Source organism: Cherax quadricarinatus, chromosome 5, assembly GCF_038502225.1.
Source record: "Cherax quadricarinatus isolate ZL_2023a chromosome 5, ASM3850222v1, whole genome shotgun sequence".
Taxonomy (NCBI): domain Eukaryota; kingdom Metazoa; phylum Arthropoda; class Malacostraca; order Decapoda; family Parastacidae; genus Cherax; species Cherax quadricarinatus.
The window spans coordinates 26,779,585-26,796,406 of NC_091296.1; the positions used below are offsets into that span (position 1 = coordinate 26,779,585).

The following is a 16,822-nucleotide window of genomic DNA, read 5'->3' on the forward strand; positions in this document are numbered from 1 at the left end:
CACATACACGTGTTTATATGCAACCCATACACTCATACATATACATCTATCGACAAGTGCCTCTTCAAGGGGGGCTCCTTGGCGTGGTGAAGAGGCTCTTGGTCTAAGGAATTAGACCTGTCGGTCTTCTTCCTCAGACCGAACCTAATTACCCCCCAATCTCCCCTCCCCTATCCATCCTCCCCTTTTTCCTTTCCTCCTCCTCCTCCCCACCCCTCTCTTTTGCCCTTCCTCTTTTTGGCCTTTGGGATTTCTCCCACAGGCGCGCTAGTTCCTAGGTAGGGGAAAGGATACCGGGGTCCATCCCATTCCGTTGAGGTTCTTGGCGGTGGCGTAGTTTGCCGTGGAATCTGGATCGCCTGGGGATGTCCTGATCCCTCTCAGGTATCCCGGAGTAGCTTTGGGTGTCTTTCGGGAGACGGGTGTATCTCTGGAAGCCTCCTTTCGGATTCCGGGGGAGGTGGCCGAAGGAGGTATGCTTTGTGGCGGATATCCGGCCGCCCTCTCTTTTGTCCACCGAGGTAGCTCGACAGATGTGAGGTTGCTATCCCGGATTGCTGGTTTACTGGCATGAAGGGTAGGGTATGGCACGGGTTCCATGCTGCATCTACGCTACTAGCGGTGCTGAGGTCCTCTTGGGCGCGGAGGGAGATTTCCGGCCCTTTCATTCCTCCTGGGAACTATTCCTCCCCGCTCCCCCCTTTTTTTATTCTTTTTTTTATTTTTATTTTCTTTTCTTCTTTTTTTCCTTAAAAACAAAAAGCAAAGGAGTAACCTAACCATGGAGAACCCAATCCATGAACCCACTACCCCTGGGCCCCTTCTTGATACCGCACCCTATTCTGACCCTGCCTTGTTTTTAAACCACTCTTCGGACACTCCTGATGCCTCCCACTATCGTCCCATCGCTCTTACTAGTGCAGTTTGCAAAGTGATGGAACGTCTCGTAAATCGACGTTTAATGTGGTATTTAGAGACACAAAACAGTCTCTCCGCTAGTCAATATGGCTTTCGTAAGGGCCGTTCTACCATAGACCCCTTACTACGCTTGGATACGTATGTTCGTAATGCCTTGCAAATAATCACTCAGTTATTGCCATATTTTTTGACCTTGAGAAGGCATATGACACAACTTGGAGGTATAATATTTTGGCCCAGGCCCACTCCTTAGGCCTCCAAGGCAATCTACCATCCTTCCTTAAGAACTTTTTAACTGACAGACATTTCCGTGTTCGAGTCAATAATGTTCTTTCCCCGGACTTCGTCCAAGCTGAAGGTGTCCCTCAGGGATGTGTTCTAAGCACAACACTTTTTCTCCTTGCTATAAATGATTTGGCCTCTGTTCTTCCACCCAATATTTGGTCATCACTCTATGTTGATGACTTCGCTATTGCTTGTGCAGGCGCTGACTGTCATCTCATTGCAGTTTCTCTCCAGCATGCGGTCGACCGTGTTTCCACTTGGGCCACCACGCTTGGGTTTAAATTTTCAAGTACCAAAACTCACCAAATTACTTTCACTAGACGCTCTGTCATCTCCGATCATCCTTTGTATCTCTATGGCTCCCGTATCCCCGAACGTGATACAGTCAGGTTTCTAGGCCTTCTCTTTGACCATAGGTTATCCTGGAAACCTCACATTACCTCTCTGAAGGCAACTTGTCACAGCCGGCTAAATCTTCTTAAAACCCTTGCTCATCTTTCCTGGGGAGCTGATCGTCGAACTCTGCTTCGCCTACATTCAGCCCCCGTTTTATCGAAACTCGATTATGGTGACCAGATTTATTCCGCGGCCTCTCCTGCTACTCTCTCTAGCCTTAACCCTATCCATCACCAAGGATTACGTTTGTGCCTTGGTGCTTTTCGCTCTTTCCCTGTTGAGAGCCTCTATGCAGAAGCGAATGTTCCATCCTTGTCTGATCGCCATGATGCCCATTGCCTTCGCTACTATGTATGCTCTCACGATCTCCACAATCCTTCCATTTATAGAATGGTCACTGATATTAGTAGACATTCTTTATTTGTTTGCCGCCCCTGTTTGCTCCATCCCTTTTCTCTTCACCTACATTCGCTCTTGTCTTCCCTTCAGTTCCCACCTTTATATGTTCATGTAGCATCTCACTTTTCCCTACCCCCCTGGGAAGTTCCAGCTGTTCGGATCTGTTCTTTCTCACTCCCTTGCTCGAAAGCCCAACTGCCTACGGTGGCTTCCCGCTCTCTTTTTCTTGATCACTTCCACTCTCATTCTCATGCCATTGCTGTGTACACAGATGGCTCTAAGTCTTCAGATGGCATCGGATTCGCAGCAGTGTTTCCGGACAGTGTCGTGCGGGGGCATTTACTATCTTCGGCTAGCATTTTTACTGCTGAATTGTATGCCATTCTTGCAGCACTTATTCGTATCGCATCTATGCTTGTGTCATCATTTGTGGTAGTCTCAGACTCCCTTAGTGCTCTACAGGCTATACGAAAATTTGATACATCTCACCCCCTAGTTCTCCGTATCCAACTTTGGCTACGCCGTATCTCTACCAAACATAAAGATATTGTTTTTTGTTGGGTCCCTGGTCATGTCGACGTACAGGGCAATGAACAGGCAGACACTGCTGCACGGTCAGCAGTACATGACCTACCAATTTCCTACAGAGGTGTTCCATTTCTGGACTATTTTGCTGCAATAGCTACCCACCTTCACGCCCGTTGGCAACAACGTTGGTCAACTCTGCTTGGTAACAAACTTCATTCTATTAAACCGAGCATAGGTTACTGGCCGTCTTCTTGTCATCAGTGCCGTGGTTGGGAGACCACTCTCTCCCGTCTTCGCATTGGCCACACTCGTCTTACTCACAGGTATCTCATGGAGAGACATCCTGTACCTCTCTGTGAGCAGTGTCAAGTTCCAGTATCGATTAGCCACATTCTGTTAGACTGCCCTCTCTATCAACGAGCACGCAGAATTTACCTCCAACGTCGTCTTCGTTCTACTACTCTCTCTTTACCTTCCCTTCTTGCTGATGGACCCTCCTTTAATCCTGACTCTCTCATTGACTTCTTGACAACGACTGATTTACTCCCCAAACTCTGATGATGATACCTTATGCACTCCCCTCAGCCCTTTCTAGCTCAGTCTCTTGCTGCCCTTTACCCTTTCACCATCCACTGCTCCGCTGTTATCCGTAACCTATTACTCATTCACCTCCCTTTTGCCACCTGATGCCCTCGCTTCCTTCCTGCCCTGCAGCGCTGTATAGCCCTTGTGGCTTAGCGCTTCTTTTTGATTATAATAATAATAATATCGACAAGTGCCTTTCACAATTCTTCAACTACTTGCGGTCAGCTATGTTAATTACTCCAAAAAGCTCTTGCACCGTTAGTTTCAACAGTATCTTCAGGCGAGGTGAGGTCTTATGCTGGACGCACTGCAAGCACAGGAAGATGTCATCTTCTGCCCTTGATTAGTGCTTGTCATGGAACTTCCATCACTAACAAAACTAGAACCAAGGGTGGGGCTCAGGCGGAGTGGTTATATACAAGTTTAATACAAGAATGGTATATAATACCATTCTTGCACAACTTGTCAGACACTGCAACATCATGGAATCTTGATTCTGAGGACATGTACATAACCTTCACGACTACGACAAATACTACTACAACTAACCCATCTCTTTGGGAAAGACCTACTTCCACTGGGGAATCCCGCCTACCAGTGACAATGCCCTCGTCTGCTACCCGTCCCATTTCCACCTGACGTTACTATATAAGCGCCAAGCTCCTTGCTTCTGCTTCAGAATCTTCACGACTACGGCGCTCTTCGCACCTACTCCAAGGTTGAGGGACTGATTACCTCATCTTCTGTATATTTACCTGGAGTTTACCTGGAGAGAGTTCCGGGGGTCAACGCCCCCGCGGCCCGGTCTGAGACCAGGCCTCCTGGTGGATCACAGCCTGATCAACCAGGCTGTTGCTGCTGGCTGCACGCAAACCAACATACGAGCTACAGCCCGGCTGATCCGGAACTGACTTTAGGTGCTTGTCCAGTGCCAGCTTGAAGACTGCCAGGGGTCTGTTGGTAATCCCCCTTATGTGTGCTGGGAGGCAGTTGAACAGTCTCGGGCCCCTGACACTTATTGTATGGTCTCTTAACGTGCTAGTGACACCCCTGCTTTTCATTGGGGGGATGGTGCATCGTCTGCCAAGTCTTTTGCTTTCGTAATGAGTGATTTTCGTGTGCAAGTTCGGTACTAGTCCCTCTAGGATTTTCCAGGTGTATATAATCATGTATCTCTCCCTCCTGCGTTCCAGGGAATACAGGTTTAGGAACCTCAAGCGCTCCCAATAATTGAGGTGTTTTATCTCCGTTATGCGTGCCGTGAAAGTTCTCTGTACATTTTCTAGGTCGGCAATTTCACCTGCCTTGAAAGGTGCTGTTAGTGTGCAGCAATATTCCAGCCTAGATAGAACAAGTGACCTGAAGAGTGTCATCATGGGCTTGGCCTCCCTAGTTTTGAAGGTTCTCATTCTCATTATCCATCCATACTGTCTTCAAGCTATGTCCTAGAATTTGTATTGATAAAGCCACTGGATGGCGAAACGTCTACAATAAAGAAACCCAGATGTTGCACATGTGTCTTAGTTTCAAGTTTAACATACACTTGTCCTTTTCTTACTGATTAAAATACCGCTAGTTCACACTAAATAGTATACTTCTTAGTGTATGGTGAGAGTTTAACTTGCTTGGCTGGTGGTGAGGCTACAAGCAGTCTTGATTCTCCTGTAGTCGATAGACTTGAAGCCCCATTAACCAACGATAAACTTGTGCTTTAACCTCCAGTCATCACGCAACAATATTTAGCAAATTTATGTATTTGGCAATACCACCGACAAATACAGAACGATAGTATCTACGGCACATTAATATATATTTTTGGAATAGTGTTAATTGTGCAAATACAACAATTTCTTGCTTTTGGTTACCTTTCAAAGCGATGCCTTGATGCCAGTGACCTGATACAAAGAATCAGAAATATTCTTCCTTTCCTTGGATCGAACCCGAGTGTCTTCTGTGAGTTGTTTGACCCATACAGGATTAGCGCTGCCCCATGAGTATAATGATTGTCTTGGTTAATGTAACCTAATCCAGTCTAACTTTAAAAAAAAATGAGTTTAGATGAAGTGTTAAGAAAATGACCTGAGGAAATTAACACAATAAAATTAGATTAGGTTGTATCTCTATGATGAACGTGCAGATTTTAACGTTTCCTAGCAACGTTGAGATACTGCACTGCCAGACGTCTCGATTTCGCTTTTTTTTTCTTAATTATTTGTGAGAGTTATACAGTTTTTTACAAGCTTTTGTAATTTTACCTAACCTTTACCTAATTATACCTAACGTAGTATAACCTTACCTTACCCAGCTAAACTCCGCCTTAAATGACCTGACCTTACCTAATCTGATTTAGCATAACCCAGTCTTAAATGACCTTACATTACCTACATTACCTAAACTGACCTAACATAACCCTACCTTAAATGACCTTGCCTAAACTGACCTAACATAACCTCGCCTTAAATGACCTGACCTAACCATTCACGCACAAGAAACACTCCACTATCACTGAGCAAGAGGTTCCCCCATGATCCCCGTGCAACACTGATACACACAAGACATCACAATATTCCACCAGACTTCTCTACGCAGAATAAAACAGTGTCAGAAATGCAAAGCAACGCCATAAAACACTAATACAGAGAAACATTAATAAAAACACACACAACACTAACACTACTAAATCAAAGCAACGAGATCAACAAAACCACCGCATCAACAATTACCTCTGAACACCTGCCATCACCTGATGGTCTTCTCTACACACATGTTCCAACACTTCTACACAATGGTAACTTTCTAGCAACGAAATTTTGTGATAAATATTCCCTTTCATTGTATTAGCAATGTTCGTGAAGTATAATTAGTATATGTTAACTTATTTTAACTGTAATTATTTACTAATTAGTGCTGGAATATCGATCAGAATTCATATTATCATATTAATTCTTTTAAGATTTCAAATACAGACCGAACGATAAATTTCAGTTTCGAACAAATATTGGGTAGATCGCATTATCTTGGACTGTAAGAAGTCTTTCGACACAGTAACACAAAATATTGGTTGGAAAGCTAGAGGAGCAGGCAGAAATAACAGGGAAAGCACTGCAGTGGATCAGGGAATACCTGACAGGAAAGAAACAATGTGTGTTGGAACGTGATGAGGTGTCAAAGTGGGCGCATGTGACGAGTGTTTTCCCACAAGGGTCAGTCCTAGGTCCGGTACTGGTTCTTGTATATTTAAATGACATGACGGAAGGAATAGATTCAGAGGTGTCCCTGTTCGCATACGATGTAAAACTAATGAGGAGAAATACAAGCGGACTAGGATCAAGTAAGACTAGAAGGGGATCTGGGCAGGCTACAAACCTGGTCCAACAAATGGCTCCTGGAGTTTAACCCCACCAAGTGCAAAGTCATGAAGCTTGGAGAAGGACAAAGAAGACCACAGACAAAGTACAGACAAGGGGGTCAAAGACTGTAAAACGCACTCAGGGAAAAGGATCCTGGGGTAAGCATCATACCGAGCACATCTGAGGCGCACATTAACCAAATAACAGCTGCAGCATATTGGCTTCTGGCAACCTAAGAATAACATTTCAACATCTAAGGAGTCACGACCCTGTACACCGTGTACGTCAGGCCCATATTGGAGTATACAGCACCAGTATGGAACCCACACCTGGTCATACATGTCAAGAAATTAGAGAAAGTACAAAATTTTACAACAAGACTAGTCCCGGAACTAAGGGGTATGTGCTGCGAAGAGAGATTAAGGGAAATCGACCTAATGACACTAGAAGACAGGACGGATAGGGAGAATATGACAAAGACTTATAAAATACTGAGAGGAACTGACAAGGTGGACAGGGCCAGAATGTTTCAGAGATGGGACACAGGAACAATGGGATACAATTAGAAGTTAACTAAGGTGAGTCATAGGGATGTTAGGAAGTATATCTTCAGCCTTAGAATTGTCTGGAAGTGGAACAATTATTGAAAGCAGGATCCACACATAGCTTTAAGATGAGGTACGATAAGGCTCTAGGAGAAGGGAGAGACTGGACCTAGTAGCGACTAGCGAAGGGGCGGGGCCAGGAGATATAAATCGACCCTTGCAACCACAAATAGGCGAGTACAAATAGCTTAGTACAAACACACACACACACACACACACACACACACACACAGAGTAGTCAGTAAGTGGAATAGTTTGGGAAGCGATGTAGTGGAGGCAGGATCCATACATAGATTTAAGCAGAGGTATGATAAAGCTCACGGTTCAGGGAGAGTGACCTAGTAGCGATCAGTGAAGAGGCGGGACCAGGAACTCGGACTCGACCCCCGCAACCTCAACTAGGTGAGTACAACTAGGTGAGTACACATACACACACACATACACACACAGAAGAGTAAAAGAGTAAAAGAGGCATCACCGGACATCATAGCTCTCACAGAAACCAAGCTTACAGGTATGATAACAGATGCCACTTTTCCAAAAGGATACCAGATCCTGAGGAAAGACGGAGGGAACAGGGGGGTGGAGGAGTGGCACTGCTGATCAAAAACCGATGGAATTTTGATGAGCTGGAGAGAGAAGACAGCGGAGAAGCAAGTGATTACATAGTGGGAACGTTTCACTCTGGAGGTCCCAAGGTGGTAATTGCAGTGATGTATAACCCACCACAGAACAGCAGGAGGCCAAGGCAAGAGTATGACGAGAGCAATAGAGCGATGGTTGACACACTGGCTGCAGTGGCCAGAAGAGCTCATGCATGCAGGGCAAAGCTCCTGATCATGGGTGACTTGAACCACAAGGAGATCGATTGGGAGAACTTGTAGCCACATGGGGGCCAAGATACATGGAGGGCTAAGATGATGGAGGTGGTACTGGAAAACTTCATGTACCAACACGTAAGGGACACTACAAGAGAGAGAGGAGACGATGAACCAGCAAGACTAGACTTAGTATTCACCTTGAGTAGAGCAAATATTGAGGACATCACATATGAAAGACCCCTTGGGGCCAGCGATCATGTGGTTTTAAGCTTCGAATACACAGTAGAGCTACAAGTGGAGGGGAAATCAGGAAGGCCAGGACGAATGAAGCCAAACTACAAGAGAGGGGACTACACGGGAATGAACTTCCTGCACGGGGTTCAGTGGGACAGAGAACTGGCAGAGAAGCCAGTTAATGAGATGATGGAATATGTAGCAACAATGTGCAAGGAGGCTGAGGAGAGGTTTCTACCCAAGGGTAACAGGAATAATGAAAAAGCCAGGACGAGCCCATGGTTCACCCAAAGGTGCAGGGAGGCAAAAACCAAGTGTGCTAGCGAATGGAAGAAATATAGAAGGCAAAGGGCCCAGGAGAATAAGGAGAGCAGTCGTAGAGCCAGAAATGAATATGCACAGATAAGAAGGGAGGCCCAACGACAATATGAAAACGACATAGCAGCGAAAGCCAAATCTGACCCGAAACTGTTATACAGCCACATCAGGAGGAAAACAACAGTCAAGGACCAGGTAATCAGGCTAAGGAAGGTAGGAGAGACAAGAAATGGCCGTGAGGTATGTGAGGAACTCAACAAGAGATTCAAAGAAGTGTTCACAGAGGAGACAGAAGGGGCTCCAGAAAGACGGAGAGGCAGGGCACACCACCAAGTGCTGGACACCGTACACACAACCGAGGAAAAAGTGAAGAGGCTTCTGAGTGAGCTAGATACCTCAAAGGCAGGGAGATTGCCTGAGGCATGGAAGACAGCAAATGTAGTCCCAATCTTTAAAAAAGGAGACAGACATGAAGCACTAAACTACAGACCAGTGTCACTGACATGTATAGTATGCAAAGTCATGGAGAAGATTATCAGGAGAAGAGTGGTTGAACACCTAGAAAGGAATGATCTCATCAACAGCAGTCAACATGGTTTTAGGGACTGGAAATCCTGTGTCACAAACCTACTGGAGTTCTATGACATGGTGACAGCAGTAAGACAAGAGAGAGGGATGGGTGGATTTCATTTTCTTGGACTGCAAGAAGGCGTTTAACACAGTTCCACACAAGAGACTAGTGCAAAAACTGGAGGACAAAGCAGGGATAACAGGGAAGGCACTGCAATGGATCAGGGAATACTTGTCAGGAAGACAGCAGCGAGTCATGATACGTGGCGAGGTGTCAGAGTAGGCACCTGTGACCAGCGGGGTCCCACAGGGGTCAGTCCTAGGACCAGTGCTGTTTCTGGTATCTGTGAAAGACATGACGAAAGGAATAGACTCCGAAGTGTCCCTGTTTGCAGATGACGTGAAGTTGATGAGAAGAATTCATTCGATCGACGACCAGGCAGAACTGCAAAGGGATCTGGACAGGCTGCAGACCTGGTAGAGCAATTAGCTCCTGGAGTTCAACCCCACCAAGTGCAAAGTCATGAAGATTGGGGAAGGGCAAAGAAGACCGCAGAGAGAGTACAGTCTAGGGGGCCAGAGACTACAAACCTCACTCAAGGAAAAAGATCTTGGGATGAGTATAACACCAGCCACATCTCCTGAAGCGCACATCAACCAAATAACTGCTGCAGCATATGGGCGCCTAGCAAACCTAAGAACAGCATTCCGACATCTCAATAAGGAATCGTTCAGGACCCTGTACACCGTGTACGTTAGGCCCATATTGAAGTATGCGGCACCAGTTTGGAACCCACACCTAGCCAAGCACGTAAAGAAACTAGAGAAAGTGCAATGGTTTTCAACAAGACTAGTCCCAGAGCTAAGAGGTATGTCCTTCGAGGAGGGGTTAAGGGAAATCAACCTGACGTTACTGGAGGACAGGAGAGATAGGGGGGACATGATAAAGACAGTACAAAATACTGAGAGGAATTGACAAGGTGGACAAAGACAGGATGTTCCAGAGATGGGACACAGCAACAAGGGGACACAGTTGGAAGTTGAAGACACAGATGAATCACAGGGATGTTAGGAAATATTTCTTCAGCCACAGAGTAGTCAGGAAGTGGAATAGTTTGGGAAGCTATGTGGTGGAGGCAGGATCCATACATAGCTTCAAGCAGAGGTATGATAAAGCTCACTGTTCAGGGAGAGTGACCTAGTAGCGACCAGTGAAGAGGCGGGGTCAGGAGCTTGGACTCGACCCCTGCAACCTCAACTAGGTGAGTACAACTAGGCGAGTACACACATATACACACATACATACACACACATACACACACACATACACACACACATACACACACACACAGTTACAAGTGGAGAAGGTAACAGGAATTGAATGGGAAAAGCCAAACTATAAAAGGGGGGACTACACAGGACAGAGAACTGGTAGGAAAATCAGTAAACGAGATGGAATATGTAACAACAAAGTGTAAGGCGGCAGAGGAAAGGTTTGTTCCCAAGGGAAATAGAAATAATAGGAGGACCAAAGCGAGTCCTTGGTTTACCCGAAGGTGTATGGAGGCAAAAACTAAGTGCACAAGAGAATGGAAAAGGTACAGGAGAAAAAGTACCCAAGAAAATAAGGAAATTAGTAAAAGAGCCAGAAACGAGTATGCACAGATAAGGAGGGAGGCCCAGCGATAGTACGAAAACGACATAGCATCGAAAGTCAAGTCTGACCCGAAACTGCTGCACAGCCACATTAGGAGGAAGACAACAGTCAAAGACCAGGTGATAAGGCTGAGGAAAGAAGGTGGAGAACTCACAAGAAACGATCAAGAAGTATGTGAGGAGCTCAACATGACATTTAAGGAAGTATTTACAGTGGAGACAGAAACGCCTCTGGGGGAACAGAACAGAGGGTGACACCAGCAAGGAATATACCAACAAGTGTTGGATGACATACATACAAATGAGGAGGAGGTGAAGAAGCTGCTAAGGGACATCGATACCTCAAAGGCAATGGGACCGGACATCTCCCCGTGGGCCCTTAGAGAGGGAGTGTATATGCTGTGTGTGCCACTTACCACAATCTTCAACACATCCCTGGAAACTGGGCAACTACCTGAGGTATGGAAGACGACAAATGTAGTTCCCATTTTTAAAAAAGGAGACAGAAAAGAGGCACTAAACTATAGACCTGTGTCATTGACGTGTATAGTATGCAAAGTTATGGAGAAGATTATCAGAAGGAGAGTGGTGGAGCACCTGGAACGGAACAAGAGTATAAACGCCAACCAGCACGGATTCATGGAAGGCAAATCCTGTGTTACAAACCTTCTGGAGTTTTATGATAAAGTAACAGAAGTAAGACACAAGAGAGAGGAGTGGGTTGATTGCATCTTCTCGGACTGCAAGAAGGCCTTTGACACAGTTCCTCACAAGAGATTAGTGCAGAAGCTAGAGGATCAGGCGCATATAACAGGAAGGGCACTGCAATGGATCAGAGAATACCTGACAGGGAGGGAACAACGAGTCATGGTACGTGATGAGGTATCACAGTGGGCACCTGTGACGAGTGGGGTCCCACAGGGGTCGGTCCTAGGACCAGTGCTATTTTTGGTATATGTGAACGACATGATGGAAAGGTTAGACTCAGAAGTATCCCTGTTCACAGATGATGTGAAGTTAATGAGGAGAATTAAATCAGATGAGGATCAGGCAGGATTTAAAAGAGACCTGGACAGACTGGACACCTAGTCCAGCAAATGGCTTCCCGAATTTAACCCCGCCAAGGAAGGGCACGGTGGTTGCAGGGGTCGAGTCTTAGCTCCTGGCCCCGCCTCTTCACTGGTTGCTACTGGGTCCTCTCTCTCTCCCTGCTCTATGAGCTTTATCAAACCTCGTCTTAAAGCTATGTATGGTTCCCGCCTCTACTACGTCACTTTCTAGGCTATTCCACTGCCTGACAACTCTATGACTGAAGAAATACTTCCTAACATTCCTTTGACTCATCTGAGTCTTCAACTTCCAATTGTGACCTCTTGTTTCTGTGTCCCCTCCCTGGAACATCCAGTCTTTGTCCACCTTGGCTATTCCGCGCAGTATTTCATATGTCGTTATCATGTTTTCCCTGACCCTCCTGTCCTCCAGTGTCGTCAAGCCGATTTCCCTTAACCTTTCTTCATAGGACATTCCCCTTAGCTCTGGAACTAACCTTGTCACAAACCTTTGCAATTTCTCTAATTTCTTGACTTGCTTGATCAAGTGCGGTTTCCAAACAGGTGCTGCATACTCCAGGATGGGCCTGACGTACACGGTGTACAGTGTCTTTAACGATTCCTTACTAAGGTATCGGAACGCTGTTCTCAGGTTTACCAGGCGCCCATATGCTGCAGCAGTTATCTGGTTGATGTGTGCTTCCGGAGACATGCTCGGTGTTATACTCACCCCAAGATCTTTCTCCTTGAGCGAGGTTTGCAGTCTTTGGTCACCTAGCCTATACTCCGCCTGCGGTCTTCTGTGCCCTTCCATGATGGAATCTTGGTTCAGAGGACATCTACAAGACCTTCTTCACGGCTGCTACAACTAACCCATCCCTTTGGGTAGGACCTACTTCCACTGGGAAATCCCGCCTACCAGTGACTATGCCCTCGTCTGCTATACGTCCTTATCCACTGACGCCTATATAACCGCCAGTCTTCTTGTCTTTGCTCTAGAATCTCCACCACAACGATGCTGTGAACAATAACTCCAAGGCTGAAGGACTGATTACCTCATCTTTTGTATATAGTTCTACTGTCTTCTAATTATGTCCTAGAATCTGTATTGATAAAGCCACTGGATGGCGAAACGTCTACAATAAAGATAACCAGATGTTGCACATGTGTCTTAACTTTCATATTGTCGGTATTTTATACCTTTCTTGTACAAGTACACGTACAAGGTATACAGGTTTAGCTGACATCAGTGACATACTACTACATGTATATAGAAAGCAGCTTGTTATGCAGAGCACTTCGGGAAAATTAGGTCAGTTTGTCCCAGGATGCGACCCACACCAGTTGACTAACATCTATGTACCAATTTTACTGATGTGTGAACATAGACAACTGGTGTAAGGAAACACGTCCAGTGTTTTCACCCTTCTCCGGGAATCGAACCCGGATCCTCACCGTGTGAAGCGAGAGCTTTTTCCACCAGGCCACGGGGCACCGTAACTCTTCATATATGATATTAAACCACAAAACATGTAAGATAGGTAGTATTGGCCAATATTTAGTATAACTTCTTGTTGGGCGGCGTTAAGATATACCACCCATAGAATAGAATAACTCATTACAGTTGTGACCGGGTGTGGAAGTGTGAATAGCTCATTACTCTATAATTTGTTCATGATTGTAGCCATGTATAAACGTAAGTAACCATTCTTACAGGATTCATTACCTTTGTACCTAGTTCAACTTTCAAAACTTTGGGGGCCCAGTCCCTGGACCCATTACGTACCTCTGTAATCTGTAAATACCTTTGTAGCTTGTCATGATTGTGACCAGACCTACCTGGAGTTCATTACCTTTGTAAATTGTGAGTTCATTACCTCTGTAACTTGCTCAGCTATCAAAACTTTGGAGTCCAGTCCCCGGACCCATTATGTACCTCTGTAATCTTTTGACTACCGCCACAGGATGGGTATGGGGTGCATAATAAACATATTAAGCTATTAAACTAAAGAATAAATTGGTAAGTGCATTTATGTTTATAATTAATCTATTAATTTGACTGAATATGAAATTGTGTGTATAATAATCTGTAAATAAGATACTAACAAATTACTTAAAGTTGTCAAGCCCAAATAACTTATCCTTAATCACACAGTCCTCTAATTATGCCAGGTTTACTGGCTTAAATGTTGACTAGTAAATATTCAAGACGTGTATGTGTTCGTAATTTTAAAGTCTCGTTGTGAGTTGGGGAACTGTGACGGTGGACACTGAAGGAGGGGCAGTGTTGTGACCCATTGTCTCTGAAGTTGGGGAACTGTGACGGTGGACACTGAAGGACGGGCAGTGTTGTGACCATCGTCACTGAAGTTGGGGAACTGTGACGGTGGACACTGAAGGAGGGGCAGTGTTGTGACCATCGTCACTGAAGTTGAGGAACTGTGACGGTGGACACTGAATTAGGGGCAGTGTTGTGACCATCGTCACTGAAGTTGAGGAACTGTGACGGTGGACACTGAATTAGGGGCAGTGTTGTGACCATCGTCACTGAAGTTGAGGAACTGTGACGGTGGACACTGAATTAGGGGCAGTGTTGTGACCATCGTCACTGAAGTTGGGGAACTGTGACGGTGGACACTGAAGGAGGGGCAGTGTTGTGACCATCGTCACTGAAGTTGAGAAACTGTGACGGTGGACACTGAATTAGGGGCAGTGTTGTGACCATCGTCACTGAAGTTGGGGAACTGTGACGGTGGACACTGAAGGAGGGGCAGTGTTGTGACCATCGTCACTGAAGTTGAGGAACTGTGACGATGGACACTGAAGGAGGGGCAGTGTTGTGACCCATTGTCACTGAAGTTGGGGAACTGTGACGGCGGACACTGAAGGAGGGGCAGTGTTGTGACCATCGTCACTGAAGTTGGGGAACTGTGACGGTGGACACTGTAGGAGGGGCAGTGTTGTGACCATCGTCACTGAAGTTGGGGAACTGTGACGGTGGACACTGAATTAGGGACAGTGTTGTGACCATCGTCACTGAAGTTGGGGAACTGTGACGGTGTACACTGAAGGAGGGGCAGTGTTGTAACCATCGTCACTGAAGTTGGGGAACTGTGACGGTGGACACTGAAGGAGTGGCAGTGTTGTGACCATCGTCACTGAAGTTGGGGAACTGTGACGGTGGACACTGAAGGAGTGGCAGTGTTGTGACCATCGTCACTGAAGTTGGGGGAACTGTGACGGTGGACACTGAAGGAGTGGCAGTGTTGTGACCATCGTCACTGAAGTTGGGGGAACTGTGACGGTGGACACTGAAGGAGTGGCAGTGTTGTGACCATCGTCACTGAAGTTGGGGGAACTGTGACGGTGGACACTGAAGGAGGGGCAGTGTTGTGACCATCGTCACTGAAGTTGGGGAACTGTGACGGTGGACACTGAAGGAGGGGCAGTGTTGTTACCCTTTGTCACTAAAGTCCCACATATATCCAAGATAGATCTATATAACAATGGAACCTCGAAGCAAGTGGTTTTGAATCATTTACCAAACTGCGGCAGGCCAGCGTTCGACCCCACGACACTGTCTCTCCTCGAGAGACAACACAACGTACATGTCACCTTATCGACTATTTAGAGCTCTCCCAAGTTCTGTAAAGTGTTAATTCTAGACTGTACTCGTGAAATTCGCCCACATAATTTCTGACAGCCTGACTGACCATCGTATATGTCATCAAAAGTGTTAAGGACGATTTAAAACTTGTCTTATCGAATATGAAATAGAAGAAAAAGTTACAAGTCCCTGATTTGGAAAATATCGCGTATTTTACAGAATCCGTTATACCCATCCCCCATTTGGGGAAATGGGGCATAAGAAGGGAAAGATGATGCTTAAGAGAGGGGTCGTTTCTGTATATAATTAATTTTAAGAATTAGCCTCGCAACTCCTAGACTATGCACTACAATTACTGCTTAATACTATATTTAGTTGGGCTAAGTTATAGTCGCTAGCTTAACGTAGTTATAATTTCCATTCACTATAAACGCCTTAGGCACCCCCTTTCCTGCCAAAAGGCGCCCTGGGGAAGGCCGGCGTGGCTGGGAGCCTTGGTCACTTAACACTAGTGAGCAGGCGAGGTCTACTCTCATCGTGGACCGCGGGCCACCTGTAAAATACTGTGAAACTCGCTACAACGAAGCCGTATACAGGTATACAGATGCACCCACAGTTACCACCTTGCATGTAAGTACCCTAGGTGTATGAAGTATACACTTGGTTCACTGGGGTTTGCGTTAAGGTTAGCTAACTCCCCTAACTGACAACCTGGACAAACCACAATCTGTTATATTTACACTGTCTCCTGTGGAGAATAAAGGTTAGTACGCAATGACCGGAGTTACCCTGGACCACTAACCCAACCCAGTCGTGCCCTCACGCACTGCCTTTATTCTACACACCTGACATTCTCTCCATATTTCTGGGAAGCGGAGCCTGTATGTAATGTTCTCAGTTGATCCGTCAATGTAGGCTTCACTATTGTTTCAACTGTTGGACTATGTTTCATAATACTTTAAATCATTTAAAAACATCATATGGTAGACAGTGAGGAGGCTGGAGGGAGTGGAAATGTCATGTCTGACATAGTGTGAATATTATGAAGAGAATTCGTCATTTGAAGATTAGGAGGTGGTGAGGGTTTAAAAAATATATTATCCCAAGGGCTGAAGAGGGTTGTTGATGTTGAGATGGTTTGAACACGTAGATGGACAAAAATGGGTTGATTTGGAGGGTGTATAAATCTGAAGTGGAAATAAGGCGGTTGGAGGGAGAGGATAAAGGAGGTTTTATTTGCGAAGGGCTTGGATGTCCAGTAGGCATGTATTAGCGTGTTGGAGGAGAGTGGAGGGAAGTGTTTTTTCGTGACTTGACGTGCTGTTGGAGTGTAAGCAAGGTAACTTTTATGAAGAGATTCAAGGAAACCGGTTAGCCGTATTAGTCAAGGAGGTGGAAAGTACAGGGGTAGAGATATGTTGCAGTTTGGAGGGGCATTTGAACTGTAGAATCAGCACCTTGGCAAGACAGTGATGGAGTAAGTAACGGTGAAAGTTTTTCT

The 16,822-nt window shown here is 45.7% G+C and overlaps 1 protein-coding gene across 1 annotated transcript in view; it reads left to right on the plus strand.

Annotated features, from left to right (window-relative positions):
• ApepP (Aminopeptidase P) overlaps positions 1-16,822 on the plus strand; it is a 352,561-nt gene that overhangs the window by 98,678 nt on the left and 237,061 nt on the right. The gene's annotated exons all lie outside the window — the stretch shown is intronic.